A 15218-nucleotide genomic window follows, 5' to 3' on the forward strand; every position below is an offset into this window, starting at 1 on the left:
TGTTATGTGTGCCTGCATACACAATTAGTTGAGCTGTAATGTAATGTTCATCGAGTGTACCATCAGTGTGCCTGTGTATACAAATTGCTAAACTGTACAAATGAGCAAGTGTACACTTCCCCCCCCACATGCTTGTGTTCAGTGTAATGCGTGATGATCCCTAAACAAGGTCTCCAAATGAGCTTTATTGAAAAAGCATAAAGCAGCATTTGGCAATAACAAAGCACTGAAATGATGCCGCTTAACTCGTCTCCTATCTCTGTTTCACACAGTGTGCAAGCAGCCTGCCAGGAACTGCCCACAGTGAGTTCTCCAGTCCCGGCTTCCATAGCCCGGTTCTTGGGAAGCTTATATCTACAGGTTTTCTGGGAGAGGGGTTTCAGTCCTTTTGCAGTAGGAGTGCTTCCAACAGACAATGTTTAGAACACTGTCTTTGTATTTGAAGCAAGCATTTTTCAGGGAAGGAGAAGGGTGGGTGGGCTGAATGAACAAGAAAAAAAGGGTGTGAGAAGAGTCAGTCACAGGAGGTCATTATGACTCTGGCTGATTATTCATTGGAAAGAGGACTGCAACTTTTGGGAAATGTGGGTTTGGGTCCTATTTCTAAGAAATATTGATACATACCTATATACTGCAGAGGTTATCTTTTTCTTCTTTGTTTTCTACTAGCATATACAAATGTATGCAGCTACCTTAAACCAAATCTGCCCACAAGTGCATTTAGTCCTGTATTGTTTCATCCTTAACTGGCAGTGGCTGTCCAATATTTCAGGAAGAGGCTTTTATTACATCTGCCTTTAGAAGGTGCCTTCCTTCCTTCCTTCCTTCCTTCCTTCCTTCCTTCCTTCCTTCCTTCCTTCCTTCCTTCCTTCCTTCCTTCCTTCCTTCCTTCCTTATTGTGGAAATGCATGGGGATTCCATCTGAGGCCTTTTGCATGCAGTACAGCTCCTGTATTGGTTCCAAGTTTGCATTATCTGACAGAAGTGGCTAGGAATATGGTGGCAAACGAGGATGGACTCTTAGACCTGGAGTCCCCAACACTGTGCCTTTGAGCATCATGGCACCCACAGATACTCTGTAGCCCCTCTAAATTGTTTATTTAGAGTGTTTGGGGTTTGTTTGTTTTTGTTATTGGGGTGGTGGTTTCCTGTTGTTTTTTGGGTGGGATTGCCTTCTTTCTTATTTGTGTTTTTGTATGGTGCTCTGAGCATCATTGGTTGTTATTCTGTGAAATGGGTATTTTGCAGTGCCCACAACAATTTTTTTAGATTTTCAAATGTGTTCCTTGGCCTCCAAAACATTGGGCAACCGTGCCCTAGACCATCTAATAGTTACATAGAAAAGAGAATTTTAGCAAATGCAGACTTTTAAAAATTTGTTCATTTGGTCAGACGCTTTTGCTCAGTGATGCACCCCTTGCAGTCAGACCCATTTCAACCAAAAGACAGACTCCTGTTGAAGCCTAGGTATTCATGCATGAGAATCCACACCTGCCAACATCTGCTCTTTTGTATAATTATTAAAAATACAGGAGCCCTGTCCTGTATATTTATATCTGATCAGCTTATCTAGAAGCCAAAGCAAAATGCTGTCTCATACATTTTGTAACTTGAAGATTGCAATCACTGCAATTCCTACAACAAAATCAGTATTCAGGACAGCACAAAGGAATATGATTGTTCTGCTCCTTCAATATCTTTCTATAAAAGTCACTGAGAAAAATAACACAAAGGGCATTCGTAACTCACAATACCAAGAGTAGACTCATATTCACCTCTTCTTCTTTTTTTGGCATCAAACCTCTTTGGCATCAAACCGCTTAATAAATAACTGCAATTCACCCTTCACCAACAAGACTTAAATTCAGCAGGAGCCTTTGAAATACTATTTAAAGTTGGTATGTTATGTAAGATAAGATAAGGGAAAGACCCTGTGCTCCTTAGATCTTATTTTAAGGCTTCAGCTCAAGAACTTATATCTTACCTGGGTGGAATGAATCTTGCCCAACAGAGTAGTGTTGTTCTATTTCACTGGTGAGCAGAATACAGAACAGGCATCACACATACGTGAAGATAAATATAACACACCAGGTTAGGGTAATCAAGAGCAGATAATAACAACTCCTAGGATTTGTTTTTAGTGATTTTTTAAAACAATACTTCATACAAAGAAATATGTTTGTATGCGCACATCTAAAGGAATTACAGTCATACTGCTTGATATGTTTGCTTCAGGTTAAGTCTTTTCAGGTTGCGTCCTGCTGCGACCCAGAAGTACCGGAAAGGGTTACAGTGGTACCTCTGGATACAAACAGGATCCATTCCAGATCCCCGTTCTTATCCTGAAGCAAACGCAACCCGTTTCTGCGTGTCTGTGCATGCGTGGGTCGCGATTCGCTGCTTCCGGCATGTGCATGACATCATTTTGACCATCTGCACATATGCGAGTGGTGAAACCCGGAAGTAACGCGTTCCATTACTTCTGGGTTGCCGTGGAGCGCAACCCGAAAGCGCTCAACCTGAAGCATATTTAACCCGAGGTATGACTGTACTTCTGGGTTTCGCCACCTGCGCATGTGCAGACGCGCAAAATGACATCACACGCATGCACAGAAGCAGCGAATCATGACCCGTGCATGTGCAGACGCAGGTTGCGTTCCTTTCAGGTTGTGAACAGGGCTCCGGAATGGATCCCGTTTGCAGCCAGAGGTACCACTGTAATCCCAAGACGATAATAGCCCTGTTCTCAGAATGCATGGATGGACCAGTGGGACTGTGCGCATTAGCCCAACCCTCCACAATATGCCTCTCTGGTGGTGAGATCAGCATGTGCAGCCCAGCATTCCCTTCACCCATTCTCTGCCAATGCCTGAACGGAGCTACTGCATTTGCATTTGGTCCAGTTTATCCGCCAGTATTTTACAACATCCTAACTTTTCATACATTTGGTGTATTCAATGATGAATTGGTATTTTGAGGGCTACAAACCACCCGCCCTGTGTTTTCCCTGCTTTCAAAGTCTATATCAATTGCTTTGCAAAGTTATGTAGTTATTTATTTGGACTGAGCCTCCTGTCATCCACAGGTGCAGTAGGCAGCTGATTTATGCCACTGTTAAAAGCATAACACTGCTGAAAACACTCCTCCGAGAGGGTTACAGCTCAGGGCAGAGTGTGCATGCTTTGCATGTAGAAGATCCCAGGTTCATTCCATGGTGTCTTCAGTTAACTATGAAAGTAAAGAGGCCATTTTCACCTAGCACTGATGGCAGGATTATATGCAAAATTATGATTCCCAGCTTTTTCCATGGGAAAGGATGTCAAACACTGTGAATGCTGAAATAAAAGGATTTGATTTTAAAGTTGTGTTTCTCTGTCATTAAAACAGAGACATACAATGTTCTAAAGTAATCCAGTTACCGCAACTATTTTGGGAACGTAAGAAAAGGATAAAGGTCTTGCACCTGATCTTTTCTCACTGGGCTATTTGTATATCATTCGTTATCTGGAAGTGGAAAATGTTTCTTGGAAAGTAAAGGTATCAAATTAAAATAGCAAACAGTATGACCTGTCCTGCTAATATATCCCCCTGCAATGTGAGCCCAGTTGATAGATATGTAGATATTTATGGTTGCTGTGAAAATATCCCCAAAGATATAGGGTTGTTGTTTATACATATTAATTATATGTACCTGAAGTGATTTTGGATGAGAATACCCAAATCCCTCTTTGGGCTGTAATTATAATTATGGAGCAATCATTACGCAATCTGGTAAGGAAGATCTTATGGGTAAGGAGTACAAGATTTTTATAATTTCAAATAAATAGGATAAAAATGCTTGACTTATAGCAGTTGAAAAATGGGAAATGGTGTTTCATACAAGCACAGTGACCCTACAACTGGGTATCACAATAGGAACCACCTTATTTGCTACTTTTAACTCCCCACCCTGCCAGATGGCCAGCAACATCGCTCAATCTATCTATACCTTATCATTTAATGATTCTTTTTACTTTAAAAAACTGCATTTAATAAATGCCACCAGGAGCCACCTTGCTCCATCTTTCTCCCTGCTATAAGAGTTTCTAGCAGACTTCCCTTCCTCTTCACTATTTACATAACAGTGAGTAGGGATGTTGGAGAATTCCAAAGGAAAGAGAAACTGAACCGGAAATGACTGGTGCTCGTTCATTCCATATCTGGAATGGAAACCAATCCAGCAAGCATGATCAGTGTTCGCTGCTGCTGTTTTCAGTCTGCAAATGATACTTGATGGATTACTCCTCCTTTTGCATTTCCATTTCCTTTGCGCTGAAATGAATGGTCTTTACACTGAAATGAATAGTTCAGAATAATGTAATGGTAACATCATTAATAGGGACACGGGTGGTGCTGTGGGTTAAACCACAGAGCCTAGGACTTGCTGATCAGAAGGTCGGAGGTTCGAATCCCCGCAACGGGGTGAACTCCCGTTGCTCGGTCCCTGCTCCTGCCAACCTAGCAGTTCGAAAGCACATCAAAGTGCAAGTAGATAAATAGGTACCGCTCTGGCGGGAAGGTAAACAGCATTTCCGTGCGCTGCTCTGGTTCACCAGAAGCATCTTAGTCATGCTGGCCACATGACCTGGATGCTGTCTGCGGACAAATGCCGGCTCCCTCGGCCAGTAAAGCGAGATGAGCGCCAGAACCCCAGAGTCGGTCATGACTGGACCTAATGGTCAGGGGTCCTTTTACCTTTACCTTTAACGTCATTAATGATATAACATTCAGCAGACAGTGAGACAAATAACTTCGTTTTTGTTGAAACTGAAACTGCAGTGGCATGGAAACAGTGCTATATGCAATTAACACGGACCAGAATGGAAATGGGTGCCTTCTTAACATCCCTAGCAGTGAGTGTTTGTTCAAGGACTTCCTACCTGCTACTGTAGAGCCTGCATCATGCTAGAGGAAGCAGAGTCCCCTGAGTGCTGGCAATCAGCAGTGACAGATTCCTTCCTGAGTCCATCTAGCTAACTAACTGGCAGTGGGAAGGGGCATTAGGGATTGGGTTGATGGATTAAGGCTGGGGTTGGCCTTCATACTATCCCTGTATAATTCAGGAATACTGTATGCCACACTATAGTATCTACAGCACTGTATTGCTAAGGCTGCAGACAATCATTCCTTTATCAGGCTTTTTAGAGTCTTAGGGTAGTTAGCTGATGTGTTTTCAATGGGAGCACAGAGGGTGGAAACACCATGGTACATCTGTGGCAGCAAAAATGGATGCTGTCATTTGCCACAGCTGCAATAAAACATGTCTCTCCTGTATTGGTCTCTACAGTCACAGCAGGTGCTGTAACTCTCCAATGGTTTGACTCTATCCCCAAATACGCATTCTTCCATGTCTCCCAGCACAGACTGATGCCAACATCACTGTTCCTATAGTGTTCTCAGTTGCACTGTTTCCCAATACTGCAGAGTATTGCACAGAAAGTCCAGGAAAAAGTGTGGGTGCCTGGAGTCTCAGGGTACCTACATACCATACCCCCCCCAAAAAAAATCCTGGGAACTAAATTTTGCTAAGGGTCCTGGGAATTGTAGCTCTGTGATGAGTTAACTATAGTTCCCAGGATTTTAGGGTAGTGGTGCAGCTATTGTTGTAAGCAAATGCAATACAGGACCCATAACCTGGAATCTTCGATCTGTTCAACAGGCAGCAGAACACAGATCCAGAGACTCCTGGTATGTTGGACAGTGACACATGAATGGAAGAATTTTCATGATCTGATCATCTGTAGGTTACATCATTCAAATCCACTTTTTCTGTTGTTGATAGCCTCCAAAGCATCCAGCACTGCTGATGGGAGGATGATATTGGACTTACCAAACACTGAGAAGCTAGTGTTGCTTTGTTCCATGTTCTTAATTACACAAATGGAACAGATGTCATTTAGACTTGCCCAGAGGTTGCTGTGTTGCTGAACCAGGGCTATGGATGTAATCTTATTATTGCACTACCAGCACTTTGTGCTTCACATGCCTTTTGTCTCTTATAGTTCGCAAATGCCTCTCAGCATTATATTGTTAAATGTCTCCCATTAGACCTATTAGCATGTTTTTCAATTGAATTAAATATTGATTGACAATTTGTTACATGGAAATGCAACAAATGGTGGGGCAGGGAGGGGAGAATGGATAAAGTGAAGAACTTGGTGTACCTTCTTAATGAAGTGGCCCTAAGTCCTACATTACAGACACTGGTGTTTAATGCATTGCTTGCTATTGCAACGTTCCTGGAACTCTGCAGGATGTGTTCTGTAATGAGCCTATCTGACAAACATAACTCCTGTTTCAGATATACTGAGCAGCCTGATAATAGTACATATACAGAAAAATGGTTGTCTTCCACAATGGCAATCAAAATTCCTTATGTTAGTATATCCCTTCTGCAGATTTTTTCTCCTCTTTTCCATTTGTTTCATCCTTTTCAATCCCCATTGTTCCACACATATCTCCAGTAAAAGCATAGACGCTATACATCTCTTAAACTGTGGTTTACTCCTAGGCTGAATAGGAAATGGAAATGTGTAAACTAAAACTATTGGTAGGTAGCAGGGCAAGTAGAAGTTCATACCTTCCAACATTATTCATATGAATATAGGGACATTTATCACTCTCCCACAAACTGCCCCCCCTTTGTTGTTGACCCCCCCCAAACCACATTATGCATTTGCAGATGCATAAAGCATTAAAAAAAAAATCATGACTCCTTGTCTCTGTTCCGTTCTCTGCCCAGAGCGGCCCTGCCTTCTGCCTGCACCTCACATGGGGCTGGGCCTTGGTGGCCGCAGCCTCTCCTCCTTCTCCTCCTTCTCGCCCACTCTCCAGCAGCCGCTACCAGCTGCCTAAGAGGGGAGGCCAGCAGTATTGGCCATGGAGAGGCCATGGAAAGGCAACAGGATGCTCCCTTGGAGCTGCCACCACCACTGCCATCGCTTGGGACAAGTACTGGCTCCTCCTCCTCCCCAAGCTCAGCAGTGGTGCCACTGGCAGGGAAAGAGGGGCATTCCGGGATCAAATCAGAACCCATGATGGCCTTTGTAATTCTGGGACTGTCTTTGGAAAATTGGGACACTTGGAGAGTAAGGATTTTATTCTGGATGCTGTAGCAATCCATTGAGTCTGCCACCTGCCCATGACTATTCAGCAATGAATAGTTAAGTGATGTTCACACTTGGGCTTGACAAATCAAGCTGTTTTATCCCTAAATTAGAAAATAGCTCAGGTTCTTTTTTCTGAGCACAATTCCCCATTCAATAATGCCACTGTGAGTGCAACAGGATCCAAATGTCCATCAACTGTTCCCTTCCCTTTCTGAAACTACACCTGCTCATTTCAAGGCAGAGGCTTCTTTGTGAGGCCTTCCTTCCTGGCACCTTGAAGATGATGGGGAACTTGTGGCCTGCTGTTTTCTAGCACTACTGAGCCCATTCTGTGGATGTCAGGCATCCTTTAAACTATTTGTTCTAGGCTTTCTTGAGACTGTGGATGTCAGGCACCCTGGGACACGTAAGTCCCAAGTTCACCAGTGCCTGGATCACTGCTGCAGCCATTTTTTAAGCACCAGGAAAGATTAGGTTGCACCATTTCATACGACAATTCAATCTGGAGAACAGTTTAGGAGAGAATTGAGAGAATCAACATTCTGAGCTGAATAAAGTTGCATTCAGAATTTGTGTTTTTGTTTTGTTTTAATGACACCAACAATCTGAACCACAAACTCATGTGGGTGGAGCATGGGTAGTCCCAGGACAACCAGCAACATTAAGTGCTTCAAATGACAGGGAGCAGTAACAGTCAGACCAGGATAACATCCACAGACATGATATTGCCAGCATATGAAAGCACATTGCTATATATATTTAAGATCGTGGAAAGCATGAAAAAGGCAGTTTATACAAAGTCTGAAATTTGGTAGAGGTCAGACTGTCTCTTCTCTGTAATCACCATCTTCAGACTTTATTTGATCTCTGGTTTGTATTAAGCAATGGGAGAGCAAAATTCACAATTATGGGGTGAATGGTTCATTAGTCATGCCAAGAATTGTTTTCTACTAAATGTGAGGCATAAAGTGAATTCTGGAAAGGTCAGTTAGCTTAATATAGGATATATGAATGTGATCAGATGTTCGTAAGAGTCAATCACATCCTGCGGTGGCTGAGGTTAAGATAAGTCAAATTCAGCCTTTGGAGGAAGTGGCTTCTTTTTTATGCATCTAAAGAGAGAAGAAAAGGTGACAATGTATTGGATTACTAATAATATTTCCACACCTAAAAAGATTTGTTTGCGGGGTATGTGTGTGAGAGAACACACATTTGTTTCTGCATCATTATCAAGGTGACAATGTTTGGCAGTGCAACATCTGGGTACAACCTATGTGCTCAGTAAAGAAAGACTGAAGCATAGTTTGGTCATAAGGTAAATACATATATGTATTCATAGAATAATGTAATTATATAATTGTAGAGTTGGAAGGGAACCACAAGGGTCATCTAGTCCAACCCCCTTCAATGCAGCTATCTCAACATGTAGTTCCCCCTCCAATTTGAAACCATACCAGACCCTGCTTAGCTTTGCAGATGTTCTATTTTGATTTATGAGTAGACTTCGTGATGTTTTTACTCTAGGTTGAACAAACGTATAATAACATGGAGGAAAGTAACTAGCTTTTTTGTTTAACTGTGTGAATACTTTAGGTGAAACTAATACTTGAATACTTTAGGTGAAACAGGATCAATGGTGTCCTAATGTTTGTCTCAGTTGTTAGACTAGATGATTGTTGTCATCTCTAATCGTTTCCTTAACATATTATAACATACTAATGCTAATGACTAGATCAGATTAGTTCTTGGAATACAGGAATGTAGCTGTTTAAAACCATGTATTTGCAGATGTATGAAGGAGCAGTATAATTTAGGAGAATATTATAAGGAGCTGGTCTTATAATTTATTAAATTCAAAACACCTAACTAGCTATGATGGGGGCTTTTTGGCCTTGACCTATCTTGGAATGAAATAAATGTTGCATTATTCATTTTGCTATCAAGCCACTGGGTTATGTAATACATTATATTATTTGACTACAATAAAGTATATTTTTATGGATGTAGGCACGTGCTTATACAAAGAATAGTAATCTGCTTACCATTTTTAGAATTTGAAAAAGGGGAAATATACATACAATGATGCTAAATTAGACAGAATTAAATGGGCTTATTTTTAGGCACCTTAGCACATATTGATTTTATTTTGCTTTCCCCCCCAAGTTTACCACTTTAGCACATATTAATTTCATTTTGCTTTGTTTTTTTCAAGTTTACCATGTTGTGATACAGAATAATGAAATACAAAACGGGCATGCAGGCAAATACAGTATGTATTTGAATTCAGACAAGTAAACCATATGCTTAGCTTTCTCAAATAAATAAATAAATAAAAGAGACAAATTTGTTCTTTAAAAAGAAGCAAAGAATACTCAGAATCTTCAGTAAAGATTCTTACAGTTTTAAAATTAGATTAAGCTCAAAGCTGTAGGCAACTACAAAGAGAAACATCAAAACTCTTATCTTCATTCCATTATATAGCTTGTACCAGACACAGAATGTTTGTTTCTTAAAGTCAGATTTTTTATGCATTTTTATAAACATTGCATTCAAAAATAGATGGTCAGAAAAGTTGGTTCTGGCAAAGTATAGTACTTTGAAGCATAATATGCTGTTGAAATTTAAACTGAGATGTTTCTTGCAGTAGCTCTATTTCTGTCACATTTCCACCATTCTCCCCTTAGCACAATCCCTAAGGATAGGTAAAGAGAGTGCCTGGAACATTATACGATAAATGAGTGAAGATAGCAGAGTCAAATTTATGCATTTTAAGGGTACATCTTCAGCAATTTTTGAAATGGGTGCATCTGTTCAAAGGTTCAAGTATTTAACGTTACAAGTAGATACGAAGAGCACACTGTGATGGAAACAAGAATGTCAGTATATAATTGGCAATGTCTTGTAGCACAGATTGTCAAGTGTACTGAGTGTCTTGTTAAATCAAGTCATATGCTGATATCAAATTAATCAAAACATTGGCAGGTCATAAGAGTTTAATTCAAACTGAGCTTGTAAACTCTGGCAATGATCACATGTGGACACACTGGAAACACTGCACAATGTTCTCTGAACAGACAAAAAAAGTTGCAGTAGAATTGCAGGCATCATTCTGATCCACAATCCAATTAAGCTGAAGTACTTTAAGGCAGTTTAGTTCAGCTAAAGTCAATAGAGCGAAATCAGCTCACATTCTATTAAATGCAGTTTAGCTGCGATGTAGATGGGCTATAACACTAATAAAATAGTATTTTTCAGACTCTCTGTTCATTCATTAAAATCTCCATACTGAAGTATAAACTGTACACCAATGATACATTTCATGTCTTTGAGATATATAGAAAAACAGTTTATTTTTAAAGCAGAAATCTTGGTAAGTACAAAATGTTAAACAATAATATTTAATTGGTCAAAAGTATACATGCTGGAAGCCACATGGCTGGGGAAACCCAGCCAGATAGGCAGGGTATAAATAAAATTATTATTATCATTGCATATTTTGTTTGTGGGCTTCACATCAATATCTGGTGAACCACTATGGAAACCAAATGCTAAACTAAGCAAGCCCTTGGTTTCACCCAAAAGATTCTTCTGTTGCTCTTCTGGTATCCTTCTAATGAAGTTTGCTATCTGGGATCCTGTAAATGAAGACCATGCTTACTTTGTATATTGCTTCGTAAAAGGATTGAATATGTCTAACAAAGCATAAAGTGAACCAACACATTCAGTGCTTGGGATCACATACTCTCTCATAAAAGCAAAAGTACACCTGCATTTTCCAGTTTACTGTACAGTAACAGATTCTGCTTTAAAAACCCTGTCCTTCCAGATTTGCAGAGTGAGTTGCTAAAAGCTTCAGAAGGCACTTCAGCCTGGACTTTTTAATCCCCTTCATTGATTATGGGGAACTTGATGCAACTGATCACAGCAGCTCACTCTGGCTGAAGATCTATTATTTTATTTTAAGCACTGTGTGTACAGTGCACAACACTTAAAACAACAGGTTTAAGAAAAGATAACACAGCATGCAACCACCAATGTAACATTTTTTTAAATTTTTTTTTTAATGAACTGTTGTCTCATGAAGTATTCAGATTCTTAATAAGTCAGCCAGTGATACAGTCCAGTTTATAAATGAATGAACAGCAGCAACAACAAAAAACCACTGTGCTGATTAAGAAAAGAGCTAGCTATACAAAAACATGTTGTTATAAAATGTTGAGATAACTCATTTTAAATAATATTCAAATAAAAGGTTAAGCATATGGGCACAAATGTTCACAAAATTATTTGAAGGGGATTTAAGTAGCCAATACCACCTCATTATGCTGATTGATTTAATGCAGAAAAACTCTCAGGTTGTATTCATTAGTAGGGTGTCATATCAAAACCACCTCTTCACACAGATACGAAAAATAAAGGAGTAGGGGAAATGAACTGAGAACATAGTTTGAGGGAATGCGATGTCATCTTGTACAATGTGAATGGCACAAGCACGGAGGGTCCTATGGCAACATACAATACATTTTGTGCAAATAATTGGCATATTGATGCTAAATTACAGCTGGAGTGTACTAGCAGCAGTGTGACACTGAATGCATAAGACAAATACAATCATGTAAAGACATATATACGCCAATTGTGCAACCCCAGCACAAGTACAGGCGGAGAATGTATGGAGCAATTCAGGTCAGCAGAAGCGAATTCAAGGATATGTAACCTCCAGACTTCTCTCCTGCCAGATGGAGAATTGCAAAGATGACACATCCAGACTCCTTAGGGAAGAAGGCAAATCACCCCTAGCTGTCTCTGACAGACAATCCCCTGCGCACCCATTACATTGGCCTTGAAGGAGGCAAGGTTTCCTTTTCTCTGAGCTAGGAGATAAGCAAATCTTCTAAACTGGTGTTAACCTATGGCAGTAATCTAAAGGGAACATATTTAATAATGAGCCTGCATGGTAATATTGCAGTTATATGACATTTTCAGAGGATCAGAGAAGCGCTTTTATAGAAAAGCATAAAAAATACACATATGCATTAGGCATTCTTCTTGATTTCCCTTTTTAATCTCCCCCGCCCCCTTTGCCTGCTCCTTTCCTTGTAGGACTGCCCTCCAGCCTTCTCCCCCCACCTCTCCTTTACATAGAAATATGATGAAAGCAGTTCAATACTTGAACATCAGTACCATCTTAAACTTAATATTTGAGCCTCATCAGATCAAGCTGACGCCACAAATTCTGTGAGCATTGCAAAGCTGGCTTTGTACTTAACCAATTAGAGGAAGTTCGGATGTGGTTCCAAGGTTTGCCCGAAAGCTGTATGGCACGGATGATATTTTCAATGTTGAAGTACGAACTACTGCACAAAAGCACTTCTGGGTTTCTTTTACTTCAGTAATTATTCTCAAACCCAATATCAGACACACAAAAGTAGCAATGGCTGACATTAAAATTGTTTAATAGTACCTGCTACATACATAGAATCCTGTTCATTTGAATGGATACATATTACTTCTAATCTTTTTGGCTAAAGGTACTTTAATGGCATGATAAATCATAAAGATTGTAATTTAGAAAAGCCAAAGGTGGAGCACCAGTCTGTGCAAGTGTTGAGCTGAAAGTGGATGCATAACCCCTCAGGAATCAGCTTACCCACAAACCAGCATATGATCTTCCTTAGTGGTTGTGCATAGATCTGTGTCTAAAGAACTCTGGAATACTAAGTTTCTGGGTACAGTGGTACCTCATGTTACATACGCTTCAGGTTACATACGCTTCAGGTTACAGACTCTGCTAATCCAGAAATAGTGCTTCAGGTTAAGAACTTTGCTTCAGGATGAGAACAGAACTCGTGCTCCGGCGGTGCGGCGGCAGCAGGAGGCCCCATTAGCTAAAGTGGTTCTTCAGGTTAAGTACAGTTTCAGGTTAAGTATGGACCACGGACCTCTGGAACGAATTAGGTACTTAACCCGAAGTACCACTGTATAGAGTTTTTTACTACAGCCTCTATCACTAAAATGTGTGAGGGAAAACTTTCGAAACTGTTTCTTGCTTTCAGAGTTAGTTGCTGCCTTATCTCACTCCAACCCCCACCCCTAATGTATGTTTGGTTCATGTGTATGAAGGGAAAATACTCACAACTCAGTATTTCATTATATGTGGCTTGTTCATCTTTGTTGCAGTGCTAGTGTATTGTGAGTTGGACATCATGATCAAATACATGAGCAACAAGACATGGAAACACTTCATTATCAGATTTGTATAATCACTAGGTCTGGACAGTTCTGATACAATCATCAGTGACTGTGGGAAACAGCTCTCTCTCTGTGTGTGTGTGTGTGTCTGTCTGTCTCTCTCCCCCACCTCTCTTCTTTCATCTTGTGGTTTGGAATTGTTTATATTTGTATCATAGACCTACTTTTAACGTAAATGTCATTTTCCAGCATATTTTCAGTAGAAACTATTGCTAGTAGAAAACTGCATTTTCCATTGCGAATCAGAAGTGTCCCCCCCCCATCTAGGCAGAGGAAAGCACTTTGTGTCAGGTTGTGCTTTCCCCCCACTTGCCTCAAAAGTCTATCCAGGTTTAGCTAGAACTGAGCTACATCAGTTTGTCTCATCAGATGGTACAACCAACAGTACAGGCTGAAGACACACAAAGCTGCCACCTTTGTGAAGCTCAGTAGGTCTGGATGTAGCCAGTGCTCCACCTGAGATGGTTCACTCCACCTTCCTGCCTGATTATGTCGAGTGGTGCACCAGCATCCTAGGGCCAGTCTGATGGCTTTGCCAAGGCACTCCTCAGATGGCTCCTTCTTCTTTGGCCTTCTTTCATAATTAAAACACACACACACAAATGTGGCATTGGTGAAACTGATCTGGATTTCATCTTGCTTTTCCTGCTTCAGAATGAAGTGGGGATCACTGGTGATGGAAATGGATTATGACAGATAGAAACGAGAATGCCATGACCAAGAGACATGAGAGAAAATGGTGGGTTTCAGATTAATGTGCTTAAAATGCAACTCTGTGAGCATGCTGCTGTAACGACTGTGGGCCACAGCATCCTGCTTCTCCGTCTCCTGGCCCCACACCTCTCCAGCCCCTCTTCTGCCTCAATCTGAACTGTTCTCTGCCCCCGACACTTCCTGCTCACTAAAACTTGTTACACTCACTGCGTAGGACCCTTTCTCTTCGCAGTCTGCTCGTCCTCCCTCTTTTCCCTCTGGCCACTAATTGTCATCCCATAACCAATCTGCTGGCTCTGAGATGTCTTCCCATGGGTACTCCCTCGGGGGGTTCCCAAACTGGCGGCTGCCACCACTCCTCTGCATCCAGCCAGTCAATGACAGATTATGGTTGCAGGGTCCAGATTGGTTCATGTGGGGAGATGTATTGTGGTCCTGAGCTGTTTAAGGCTTTATAGATCAAAGCCAGCCAATGAATGAGCATGGAATCTTGCTAATGGCTCAAGGCTCTGGAAGCTAACCATGGAATTGTGTATTGCTGGCAAAAGATAGAACGAAGTGTAACCATAACTAGATAGGGTAGAAATGAGATGCCCTTCAAAAGGAATATAGTAGCTAAATGCCTTACTATTTTACAGAGAATAAGGATGTGTGTTAATGACTTGCAGACTCAGCCTCACAACTTCTGTCATGTCTGGCCAATTTATTTTATTGAGATCAAACAAGCATCAAAGCTCAACGCCTGTTATTTCTAAGGCCTGAAGTACACAATTGCCCTATTCATTCTGTTACTAATAGGCTGTGTTTTATGTTTTCTCAAAGTGCTTGCAAGGTATATGGAAACTATATGCTTTAAAACTTTATACTAAAAAACAAACAAAAACAATTTCTTTGCTGTATAGGGAAAAGTACATTAAAAATAATTTATGCTATATGTTTACCCCCCCCCCATGTGAAAATCATTTAAAATGGGCTTCATGCAACAACACAGATGTAGGCTATTGAGCTTGCATTGGCAGAGAGGTGCTATTTGTATTATTTTACTAGGGCTTCATGAATGCATGTAAAATGGATGAGTCCCCTGTATTCAGCCTAATTGCCTAA

The 15218-nt window shown here is 40.8% G+C and overlaps 1 protein-coding gene and 1 long non-coding RNA gene across 2 annotated transcripts in view; both read left to right on the forward strand.

Moving 5' to 3' along the window:
• CNKSR2 (connector enhancer of kinase suppressor of Ras 2) overlaps nt 1-15218 on the forward strand; it is a 240891-nt gene that overhangs the window by 84868 nt on the left and 140805 nt on the right. The window lies entirely within an intron of this gene.
• LOC309368883 lies at nt 9831-14097 on the forward strand. The gene is made up of 3 exons (XR_014167947.1): nt 9831-9922; nt 12252-12885; nt 13137-14097. It is a non-coding gene; the product is annotated as an uncharacterized lncRNA (long non-coding RNA).

Source organism: Podarcis melisellensis, assembly GCF_964234715.1.
Source record: "Podarcis melisellensis genome assembly, chromosome: 4".
Classification (NCBI taxonomy): Eukaryota; Metazoa; Chordata; class Lepidosauria; order Squamata; family Lacertidae; genus Podarcis; species Podarcis melisellensis.